The 12,836-nt window shown below is 40.8% G+C and overlaps 1 long non-coding RNA gene across 1 annotated transcript; it reads left to right on the top strand.

Annotated features, from left to right (window-relative positions):
* The first annotated feature begins 4,962 nt into the window (after positions 1-4,962).
* On the top strand, positions 4,963-5,699 carry LOC139814244 (uncharacterized). The gene is made up of 2 exons (XR_011732379.1): positions 4,963-5,292; positions 5,366-5,699. It is a non-coding gene; the product is annotated as an uncharacterized lncRNA (long non-coding RNA).
* Positions 5,700-12,836: the final 7,137 nt, after the last annotated feature.

Genomic DNA, 12,836 nt, shown 5'->3' with positions numbered 1-12,836 from the left:
ATTGCTCGACCAGCTACATCTATCTTACTCTCGGATGGTCTGGTCTATTTTATCTACGAGGAACAGCAGCCGACGATGCACCTAAGGCGCCGTTTATTTCCTCGTCCTTTTCCATTTACTTGCTTGCATCCGCATGTCTCGATATACAATACGTTCGGCACGGGTCAGAAATTTTTCGACGAAATATCTACAAATACTTCGTTAAAGTTGTAGAAAAAAATTAATGCGCAATAAATTAAATTTATATAACTATAACAATAATAAATTAATAACGACTATAACCGGCGGTAACTATTTTTTCTGAATTTTCGTTACAATTTAATTAAAAACACATTTGATAAGTACACGAAGCAATGAAACGTACATATTAAAAAATATCAAATCGTTAGCGTTGCGATCTTCTAATTTGATGGAAATTCGAAAAATTTCTGACGCGGTGCGATAAAATACAAGGGAACATTATCAGCATTCGCAGTCATCGTCTCGAGGCCAATCAGACGATTGATGGGTTAAATGCGACCGGATATCCAAGCCGAAATCGCGTCATTCATCTGGGTGAGGCTGGAGCAAGTAGCAGCCTCTCGAGGCAAGTGGCACCATCGACATGGTAACGGCCTGGTAACTACCTCGTAAGCCGCCTAACGGAGCACCAGTGACGTTCCTAACGGCCGAGCCTCCGCGCGTTGGTTAGACTTAGTGCAATGGCCTCTTCATCAAGCATCACACGCCTAAATCCTTGGATCTCGAATGACCGTCCTTCTCTCCGGCCGAACTGACCGAAACCTCGTGGAAATTCAAGAGGATCGTACAGGTTCGTATTCACGCGATCCTGAGCTTAACGCATTCTGGCTCGATCAGCGCGGAGCGAACAATCGATCTTTCGTGTCAATGTACTTCCAATTATCCGGCTGAAACAGCGTCGCTCGCGCAGGTCAATTCGTTCCGATCACTTCATTAGTCAATGATAACACTGCGCGTGTGCATTTCGATGGACAATGTAATTTAGTATATTAAGGGAATACACGATTCATGTTTTGCATTACGATCGTCATCCTAATATATTGCAAGATATGAGATTGACGTGTTTCAAGCATACAGAGAGCGCCCAAATGTAAGAGCATTATTCATAGTCAGATCTTATATTTAAAATTGTTTCAAGTTTCTTCGAATGGTGTACAACTCGTTTCATTGATGAACAATTTTATATATAAGATCTGACTATGAGTACCTAAAGTTTCACATTGTACGTTTTTTTTTTAATATGATTATTCTTAAAATGTCTATATCATCGATTGGAATCTCGAACGCTGATGCGGGGTTGACTTCGATGATAGTAACACTGAAAGCTGATACATCTATTGATACCGATGGTTCTTGGATCGGTCGGGATTACCGACGCGTTTCCCGGGTAATGCTGTTTCCTTGTTTCTCTTCCGCCTCGCTGAAGGGTGTATTGTGGTCGGGGCTATCCCATTACCAGGCCACTGTTTGAGTGCTGGTAGGAGAAGGATGGACATAGGTGAATGGATCACTTGCGATTACTGCGTCGATTAATTTGCATTTCTATCTCAAGTGTTCATCACGCGCTCCTAACGATCGTCATTGCGTCAGATGTTTGTTTGATTCTACTAGTTAGTAATTGTTCATTCAGCTGCACGTATATTGATCAATTAAGACATAATGATGTTGATTTTCGCACAATAAATTTCTACTGGTTATTGCTTCTTTTTTACTCTAAGAAGTCCTCCTTTTTTTAAAAACATTCGCTTATTGAAAGTGAACTATATACTCAAAATGCGGTAAATATCTCGAAAGACGCAGATAAAATTTTTGATTTAGGCATAAAAATAATGTGACTTATTTTCTTGACCTTTTTCGACGAAAAAAATTTTGCACAGGTAACCATGAGCAAATGTCGATTCCAACTATTAAATTGATATTCCATGAATCGATGTCAGGAGCACTCGATACTATGCTCTGAACAGGCCTGTTTCATGTTGGATCCAAGAATCGCGAGGGGTCGTCCGTCCTGCTAGTGAGGGGTGCATCCTTCCATTGGACGCATACAAACTGGCCGCTCTTTTGTCGAGGATAATGCCGGGAGCTTACGTTCGTTCAATATTTTCCGTCAACAGGCTGCACGCGCTCATCTCGTTATAAAGTCTGTTTGATCGACAAACATCGCGGACCTCGATGCATGTGGCCTGAATAGTGCAACCGGCGCGCATACGCACACATACACACGGGCAATTGCTGCGTATACGTGAAAAATATTCATCTCTTAAAAATATTTTTGTAATACCTTTAACTAGATGTAACGCCTCGTTTAATTCCATTAAAAGCTCCCTCACCTGGTTTTCGCGCGTATGTTTTTGATTACGTTTGTTTACTGCCAATCGTTTTCAAAATTCTTATTAACTGATTGGCAGTCTGTAGCATTACAAATGCTTGTAACGTAAAATAAAGAAATAATGGATGCAGAAGCATAAAAAAGAAATTGGAAATAATTATTTATACAATTTAAATGAATAGTTGATTTAAATTGACACAGAGCAAGTACGAATAATCGTCGAGAAAAAAAACAAAGTCATTGTAAATCAAAATTCATTGCTGGGATGGGACAAAAGCCTCGTGATCTGCATGATGTAACTTTTGGGTTTTATCAAGATCGTAAGTAATCTTGACACAGTCTGCTTGCATCTGTGCCCAATATTCCGGCGCCTATCTTGGAGTCATCCTCCTACCGCCACCCTCGTACTGTCTGCCGTACGACGACAACTCACCTAACGCTGAGAGAACCGATGACAAACGTTGCCATCTAAACAAAGGGCCTCGTGGCATACGCGCACCAGACACGCAATTTCCGCGCGGCATGTAAATCGTGCGAAATGAATTTCTGCCAATCACGCACGTGCACCAGCCGCGCACAATCACGGAAGATGATCCTACACTGCGAAGCGTATTTTCGAAAAAAAAATGCATGCGCCCACCTAACGAAGCCTATAAAGCGATGAAAAAGAAATATACAATATACATGTATAGAGAAAAAAACAACTGCGTTACTGAAATAAAATTATTAGGTTATTTATCGATAGACGCATTTTTTAATATCTTCCTTTATCATCGGCTTTTAAATCATTATTGTTAAATTATTTTTGTTGATCACGGTGATATTCTTGTTGCTATAAATACAGCGAAAAAATTATATAACTAATCTAAAGCAATTTTGAAACATATTGCAATGTTTTCGTTAGATTTATAATACATGCGTTATTTATTGCATTGTTTTTCCAAATAATTGTAAAATGGAATTGCACTCTTGTAATTGAAAATCTGATTGGCTATAAAGTTTCAAATGTAGATGTGTGTGAAATTAATATTGATCCGTGATCCGCATAAAGATTAAATTTATTCGAGAAATCAAAGAAATGAGATATTTCATCCTCATTATGACATCCACTTTTTATTGTATCATATATTATATGTATATAATATTAATTTGAATAATGCAATAATTGATAATAGTTTTAATAATTTATTCTTATTTTTTTTTCAATTATGCAATTTCAAATATTTACTCTGATAAAAGAAATTAAAAAATAAGAAAAAAACAATTCAATTTTAAATATTCGCAAAGACTTTTTGGCATCATAAAAATATTGCATCTTTCAACAATCAATCAAACAATTTCGGGATCTAATCTGTAAAGCATGCGGCTGAATTTTGCGCTTAATATAATAAGATAAATTCTTTGTACTTTTTACTTCCTTTTAAATTGTTCATAATCCAGTGATTCAAATAATTTTTATTGAATGTTTTTCCAAGTTGTTAAAAAGACGTAAATAAAAGCATGGATAAACCTAGTACTTCGGCGTAATAACTTCGGTGAGCTTTCCTATTTTTCTATAACATAAGTTTCACAGTTTTTACGAGAAATGTTTCATTCGAGATAACAACGCAAAATCGTGAAATTAAGCAGAAAGATCCAGCAATAATCGAAAAACGTTAAAATCTCTTCCTTCTATGCATTTATTCGGTCTGTCAAATTGGGACGCGAGATTCACATACGCGGCTGCCCGATGGCCCATACGCCTCTTGTCGATACCTCCATTCAGATGATTGATGCTCGCCGTCATTCGGTAGACGCGACGATATAAATCAAAAGACGCCCTTACATGAGGTGTGAACCCTTTTCTTCCCGTTTCTTCTTCTTTCCCCGTCCCGTCGCCCTCTTTCGTGTAAGGTGCTGCCAGGCGTTATCAAATCGGCCGACAACAGGGAGGAAGAGAGGATTAAATACCAAACGACCGACGGGCTTCGATTGTTGGGGTATGGCATGAATGGTGTGAGCTGACGAGGGTGCCAGAGAGAGAGAGAGAGAGAGAGAGGGAGGAAGGGGGGAAGTTATATTACCGTATAACCTCCCTGGTAGCATGTAGGGCTCAGATCCGCCTTGTATTCCCTTCCGTAATACGTCCCGTGATAGTCATTGTCGACGTATTATCCGATTACAGGCGGAAAAAGAGCGCGATGCCTCGTTAATATCCCGATCTAATAATGGTGAAAGTAATTTCAGATTTTTTGCAGTTCTGCGAGAAGAGAAAATATCTTAATTTCTATTCGCGAGTCGCATTAAATTAAATGCGAATACTGCTATATCATATATTTTCTTTTATTACATGTGTAATAATTTCTTAAGTAATTTTTTTATGTATGTATGTATATTCATTCATTATTTTATTTAATTTAGGCACAAACTTCAACTATATTCTACAATGTGAGAGATAACGAGATAACAATTTAGCCATCATGTTTTTTTATATATCTGAAAAGAAAAACAAACTTAAAGTGCCTAATAAATGATTGTGTTATACTTTTATCTTTTTTTAGAGTTAAACATCGTGTTTTTTTTCCTGCAACGCCAGAGTTCATTTGAATATGCTTGTCTGGCGTCATTTCCGGGTGCATGTGACAATTTCATATCAGCGACACGTGTCCAAAAGAATGCGGAACATACCGATGCTTTGTGAAATAATTAATTATTCTCTTTACATACGGAATATAGTTGACAGTAGGCTACGCAAGTGACGAGACAGACACACACCATTATTCATTATCGATGCTTACCAAATGGATCGTCAGCGGCACGGTATAAATGTCACTGCTGCACTATGATGTGCATGCATTGACAGTGTAGCAGTACAAGCATTGGCAGCGTAAGATTGCAACATGAAACTAACAGTGATATTCTTGATCTTGACGATCGTGTTGTGCGCCATGTTCCAGGAATCCGTAAGTTTTAATTCGAACATGATTGTTTATCGATGAATTTCCGAAGAATAACGACGTGGTATTGTGTGCGAAGGAACAATTCTTTTGGGGCCGCCGATTTCTGCGGGGCCGCGAGTTCAGGCGTAGATGCGGGCGGACCACTACAACGACAACAACGACGACAGCAAGTTCTAGTACTAGTAGTACTGTTCAGCCTGGCAGTTGAAGACGCGAGATAGTGGACACAACTCCATTTTCACTGATAATGCAAGAATAACAAATGCAAAAACTACCGCGGAAAACAACAATAAAATTAAGAGTTGCACTAGAAAATTATATAAGTTGCACTACTTAATAAGATAAACTATTACTTGAAATAATATCTGAAATAAGAATTAGTATAAATAAAAATATATCAAACGCTGAAATATGGATAAATGTTATTTCTCAAACTTTGTGAAAGAAAATTGGCTGCGAATATCCGGTACAATATTCGGTAATCAGAAAAGTGGGGCAGGTAGAGATATATTTATAAGAACTTTCTTGTAACGTATGTAATATTATAACATACGTTTTTCATACGTTTTTCAGATCTAATCGACACACATCAGTTTTGCGAATACCTGTCCAGTATTGGTTTATTTTTAATATTAAAACCGAATTACCGTGATTACTTCATAATCTTCATATATATTGCTAATTTGAAAAAAGTGTTATTGCGACGGATATGACACGTATGTATGCGGTGCGTACGCGAATGTGAAAAGAACCTCGTTGCTTTTCTTTATCGTGCCCGCGGGTTTTTCGTCGAAAATGCTGGATTTGCGACGATGACGTCCTCGAAATGTGGTGAAAATCGGTACAAGATATGCCAGGGAAGCGGCAAGGAAAAAAAAGTCGCTCGAGCGCGCATCTCCACTCCGTTGGCGGTTTCGCTAGGCTAGAAATTTATTTTCCCACGAAATGTCGTCACAGGGGGCTGGCTGCGCCTCCAGCTGCTGGATGCGATATTCCACGTCGCGTTATGCACATACGAATATTTCCATACATAAATTTCATAGAGGTGAAAGTAGATGTCTGTCTGGTTGAGTATAGCCGACGATCATAACGACGCTTAGAAATGTTAACTGAAGGCTACTCGGATTACCTACGTATTTCACATGGCGTATTATTCTATTTGTGTAATATAATATTTCACGTAAATATAGATATGCGTCTGGCACAAGTTCTCCACTTTCATCATCGTATTAAATCAGAAGCATCACGGTGTTACGAGTATTATGATAGTCTGGCAAACTAAAAACGCTTTTATAACGCTTTTTAAATCAGCGCAATTTCATTTTTTTTACCTTTTTTTTACAAGCTCAGTGCTTAAAAGCGTGAAAAAAAGTTTTAATACGGCAAAAGCCGGCAGCGCTGGTCACGTCAGCTCGGTGGCGTAACCTAATTTTCAGCGATTAAATGCAACGAGCGCGATAATGCTTGTAAATTGAGCGAATTATGCCACCGGTGCTGGTGCCCGACGTAGCCTCGTCTGATTAACATGCACGTTACGCCGGATAATGCCGTTCGACCTGACATTTGCATTGGTACGCGTCGAACAGCCTGAGATTTTAGCACGTGGGCCTGCTTGAACGGAGATACAATCAAGTAAAACATGTAAACTGCTCAACGCTTATAATGATTACATTGACCTCTAATGCAAAATAGATAAAACGATCCCTTTATTTTCAACGGGTTTACTATTTGTACTTTTCTGCGCAAAAATAAACGACATCGTCGAAAGATCGTTTTGGAGTGAAATCAAACATTTATTTATTGCGAATGTTTTCTATATACGTAGTGGTTTCTATTCGTCTGACGTTACGCGCGCAGAATCTTTGACGGAAAGTAACGGCGGGCGGAAACATTTTTTGACGTCGACAGATTGTTAGTTCACATGTACAAGCAGTCGTTCTGTTACCAATTTCCTGCGCGTTATCGGCTATAAAGATCCCCGGCCAGGTGAAATCGTGGCTACCTTCTGCAACGAGAAAAGAAACCAACTCCCACCTAAGCAACGTAGAAACTTCTGCTCGCGACAGCTACAACTTTTCGTTCTTCCGCTTCATTCAGCTCGTGTTCCCCAATCTCTCTCTCCCCCCCCCCTCTCTCTCTCTCTCTCTCTCTCTTTTCTCCTCTCTTTTCTTCTCTCGTCAACCAGAGCTATAGTCAAAATTTACCATCCGTGTGCGACGTTTTCACTGTTGCGTATCGAATACAAAGAGCCGGCAGCATCGCACCCAACCCCTTCGTTTTGGCCGACGAGTGCGAATCCTCGAAATGCGTGGGACGGAAAGGATAGGGGCTGGAGCGGAGAGGCGGTGGAAGTGGGTTGGGAAGCACCGATTCGAGAAGACGAGAGAGGGATGGTGGCTCGGATCGCAGAGGTCGGACACCACGTAAATTGCATACCCGATTGCGGTCTACTGAAGAGTAGCGCCCTCCACCCTAGTCCTCCCAGTTTCCCCTGTCCCTCTTCAGCCCCGATGCCCCGCGACCCCAAACTGGATCTAACAAGCCAGCGACCGCAGGCTAGGTTCGGCCTGCAACAGGGTCGCCACCTCTGGGGACCGCCGGCGGCTACAGCCGGTGAACTGTCCCTTGTGTCCTGACAAACCCCTTCAGTGAAAATCTTCGGTGCCATCCTCGTCCTAACAAGCCCGCTTATGTCCACTCGTAAACCGCCACGATGCACGCAAGAAACGTCGCGTTTTCCTCCGCGTCCAGTGCCAACCTCGGAATCGAAGATCGATAAAGGATAATGAGCTCAAGTCGAGGAAAAATTTCGTATCTGAATTATGTATATATATAATATTAATAGACCACCGTTGCGATTGTAATTACGGCTACGTCTGTCACGACAATATAATCGCGGCAAGTCTTTATTACGAGCATATAACCGCTGTCTGGTAATGATGTCGCTGCATTAGACAGAACGTGACGCCACCCGCTGATTTGAAGAATACGGCCTGCTCGACTCGCTCTAACTAGGATTTCTTACAGACATGGAATAAAAGACATTCGTCGGATAATAGGCTTCGCATGTCGAGCACAAATGATATCCTCGAACTACGAAGTTAAATAAACTCGAGCAATTATCGCACGAAAACAACTAATTGCTGCTAACAAGTCTTTGTTGATCTCGGTTAGGAAGTCTTTTATTTTTGCTTATCACTGTCAAAATTGTCAACGCTATGAATTCTCGCAATCGATTTTCTTTGTTCCTCATACTAATATATTTTGTGTTATAAGGAGTATTAAATATTTATATTTTTAGAAGTATTTAAGAATATTTTTAGGATAATATTTTTCAGCTTATAAATATTTATGAGTGCTCGAAAACGAGCTTTGCACTTTTGCAGCTTTCGGAAAGTTTTCCGCGACTCGATTCGTTAATATGTATTCTATCGCGACGTATCAGGTGAGAATGGCTGAGCGGTATTGCGAACTTTAAACGACACCGTTAACGCAAAGCGGTAGGCTTCTCTCAATGATTTTTTGAATAGCTCTTGGCACGTTAGAACAGACGTTATAGCCGCAACTTCGGTATACGCAATAGAAAAAGAAGTAAAAGACTGAATAAAGCATGGCACCATTTCGCGAAAACCATCGTGAACTTTTTGATGGGGACGTTAGAGAACTTTCGACAATTGTACGGTTCAGATCTGCTCGGAGTATTCCATTGGATGGAGCCAATGATACAAAGTCAAACGCTAATATACTTAATCAAAATAAATCCAGACGAATATCGAGATTCATCGCACAAGTATTAAGGCGTAGCGAACAAACTCCGACCGGGGTATTCTCTTTCCGCGGATAAATCCGATTCGTCCTAAGCCCAGCCCCGTGGCAATCGCAGATATCTATCCAGATGAAACACTGGTAACCGACGTGGGATAGTCATTTACTGCGGTACTTTGCGCGCGGGGTGACTGTGAGTTTCGGATATCGAAGAAGGAGACACTGAAGATGGAAGCCGTGGAGAAAGAGGAAGAAGAGGAGAAGGAGGAGGTGGAGGTGAGAGTTTGTGCTTGGAAGTAAGAGGCTGAAGAGCCCATCTGGCTTCCAATCAGAGCGTTGCCACCAGCACATGTGTTCACGGCACGTTGGAGGTGGCGGCTCAATCAACGAGGGTGCATCCCTCTCCGACCTCCTTCGTCACCCCTCACTCTGGCAACTTTATATCACATAATCGAGCCTTGAAGCCGCCGCTCCATACCTCGTTTACCCCTACCGCCGTCCCTTCGGCTCGCTTCTCCTCGCCCCCGTCGTTCTTTCTCCATTTCTTTCGACAGGGCCCCATCCTTTCGTCCTTCAGACCAGCAGCTCTCGGCTCTCCGCCCGCTCTCTTCTACCGCCTCTGCGTTTACGAGCTTTCATCCCTCTTTCCTTCCGTCGATCCTTCGCCTTCGCCGCCCTTCGGTCGGGCCTCGGATCGACCGTCTCTCTCTCTCTCTCTCTCTCTCTCTTTCTCGTCTCCGAGCGACTCTAACGCGCATCAACGACGGTACCTAACGGCGCTAACGGTGGGATAAGTAATTGCACGCGTCGCGCGGGGGAAATGCATCGCCGGTTACGAGAGAAACGGCGTGGTAACGGTGAAAAGTAATCACCTGCCGAGGAGGCCCTGTTACAGCTACCTGCATTGGCGGGAAACACGAGCGGAGAGCCGGAGCGACTACTATCGACCGGAAGGATCCAGTCGGCGATTAGCTCCTCGAACGAACTACGGCGAGAACTATAAATTGTAGAGAGAGAGTCTACGCGTGTGATGTTACGTAATTATTGCGCCCGCCTCGCGTACGTAGTGTTTACAATCTCTTTCGTTTCTTTCGTACCTCGCACGTTTTCGGCCTGCACAAAACTCGCGGGCTCTTGTTAACGAAACGAGATACTAGAAGTGGAAAATATACGAGATAATAGATCTTCCTAATGTGTATTTTTTCTTCTTTCTTCTCGATGGGCCTAGAGTACAAAAGAATCTTTAGTTCGCAAGGATTTTTGTGAGTCTATTTCTTGCAGAAGTAACTAATGGTATAAAGAAAATCTAATTACACATTTATTCTTGTAAAGTGAGCACACGCGAAGCAGGCTAGTAATTTATATGACTTGTTTCGAGAGTTACGGAGTTAATCTAAAAGTTACACTATTTCTCTAATAGACACAGAAAGCAGAAGTATTTTCATTTAAAACGTTTAAAACATGCGATCTATGCAATCGATACAGAATATCTGATATGATGGAATGTAATTTTTTTGCAACGTTGCAATGCAGTATTTTTTTATAAAATTCGTATGCAATGCATAAAATCTGCGCTGCGTCATTCAATGGTATGGAAAAGAAGAATTCATGCGTAATATATATATATATATATATATATATATATATATATATATATATATTTTTTTTTTTAGGCAATTTGGCCTGGACATCCTTTTGAATCATCATTCCAAAATCCTTTCTTTTCTCATGTAAATATGCGTTCTTTTGACTGGATTTGATTTAAACAAATCCACTCGTGCCACGTTAATTTGCTCACATCTGTGCTAACGCATAACAGTTTTATTTAAAATGCACCACACCAACTGTATATTAATTTTTTTATTGTTACTACTCATAAATCAATCATTATTTTTCTATACTTTTCTAAACTCGCTTTAAAATATAGCATAACAGATTTTCAGTGTTGTTAAAATTTAAAAAGTTTTATTATTTTTTCCTATTAGTTGTGAAAAATTAGTTATAAAATCTATATAAAATTGACTTTTTATTTTATTAATTATTTAACTAATAAAATACAAACTCTTTTTTATGGTTTTCATAATATCTGACATGTATAAATCTATTAGCATAATATTTCGAGCAAATATTTTGATGGATGTTACTACGTGCTATAATCTGGTGAGAAATTTTATACGGCAAAAACGAAAGAGTACAAATTATATTGTCACTCCCTAATTCGCTAATCGACGAAGTCGCGCCTGCGTTAAAGATTAGAATTTCAGTATTCTAATTAATTCATACCTCTCATACATGAGATATCTTCGTTGTTACGGCGTTCCGTGGAAATGCAAATGATACGGGGTCGCGTGTTTACCTTTGTAATATCCTATCAGACCACCGCGTCGCGTTGGTTTTGCGTTAAACGTGGTCGAAAGACGTTACTTCTCAAGTGCGTACTCGGGAAGAAGATAACAATGGCAGACAACAAGACAGAAACGCTCGATTCCTCGTTCTGCCGCTCACAAAGCGAGAAAAGTGATGTGCACCGTTCGGGATCAACGGCTTCCGCTGTGCGTGAAGCGGGTCACTTTGTTTAGCCGATAACGATCTTGAACGTGGCATGATTATTCGTCGCTTTGTGGCGTCCCGTGACAGAAGAAACATTCGAGTGCATAATGTGCAACGACTATCGTAACTTGTTTTATTTCCCGCTCGACACAAACAGCCAAGCCTATTTCTCTCGCATGTCAATGATTGAAAACGACTGTTTATTCGTTTGCTTTCGTTCATTTTGGGAGAAATATAAAAAAAAATTATTGATCCCTTGCTGAATTGATAGGATTAATTTGAGATATTATAAGATTAAATCCTACCATTTTTTTTTGCTACTCTAAGAATAATAGGCCTGTTTATAACTGACTTTCTTGCATAGACTTCCTTTATTTTTCCTCTTTTTCTTCTCACATTCGGGAGAAAAGGAGAAAAATGAACTGTGCAAGAAGTTCAGCTAAATAGAACAGGTCTCTTATTTAACTGTTTTAAATACAATCTGCAAGCAGTGATCTTAACATAAATTCAAAAAATAAATTAATTGTGGACATTCTCGTATACACGCGGAATCTATATATCGTTGATTATGCCCAATAAATCTGGATGTAAGAAACTCTCTCGGTGCTCTATTGCCCGACAATAAATCTCGCGATCTGTCACAAAAATCGTTTTATCTTTCCCGGTGCGGGCTCTCGCGTCGAATTAAGTGGATGCAGTTTGTTTGCTCGTGTCGCCGGTATTTCAGGGATGGTGCAAGGTACGAAGCGAAGAGAGGGAGGAAGGAAGGAGAGCAGTTGAAAGGCCGGCCGACGGCGGCCGGGTGGTGGACGGTAGGGGTGCACTGTGCATGGGCTCGCGAGATACGAGAAATAATGGTAGCACGTATACGCACGCCGCTTGTACATACGAGGCCACATTCGCCGAGAGAAACTGACCGCCGAACAGTTTCAATGGGGCCTGGTCACCACTCCGGCGGTAATAGCCCCGACAATAATCATTTATTGTTCCTCAATGGCATCGACGCGGTAGTAGACGCCGGCTGGCCGGATAGGAAGGAGAGGATTAAAGAGACTAACAATTCTGTACCGCCAAGCAATCTCTCCCAGACTTATTATTTTCTCGACGTGTAACCAAATACTCCCACTAAATGCTGAAATCAGCTGCGGATATTTCGCAGGTACACTTTCGACAGTGCCATCGTGCAATTAATGATAACTGTGGACGCTCAGAGTTACTTCTTTCCTGGCAAT

This window comes from Temnothorax longispinosus, chromosome 6 (assembly GCF_030848805.1).
Source record: "Temnothorax longispinosus isolate EJ_2023e chromosome 6, Tlon_JGU_v1, whole genome shotgun sequence".
Taxonomy (NCBI): domain Eukaryota; kingdom Metazoa; phylum Arthropoda; class Insecta; order Hymenoptera; family Formicidae; genus Temnothorax; species Temnothorax longispinosus.
The sequence above is the reverse complement of the archived record's forward strand: the minus strand, read 5'-3'. Positions and strand labels throughout refer to the sequence as shown.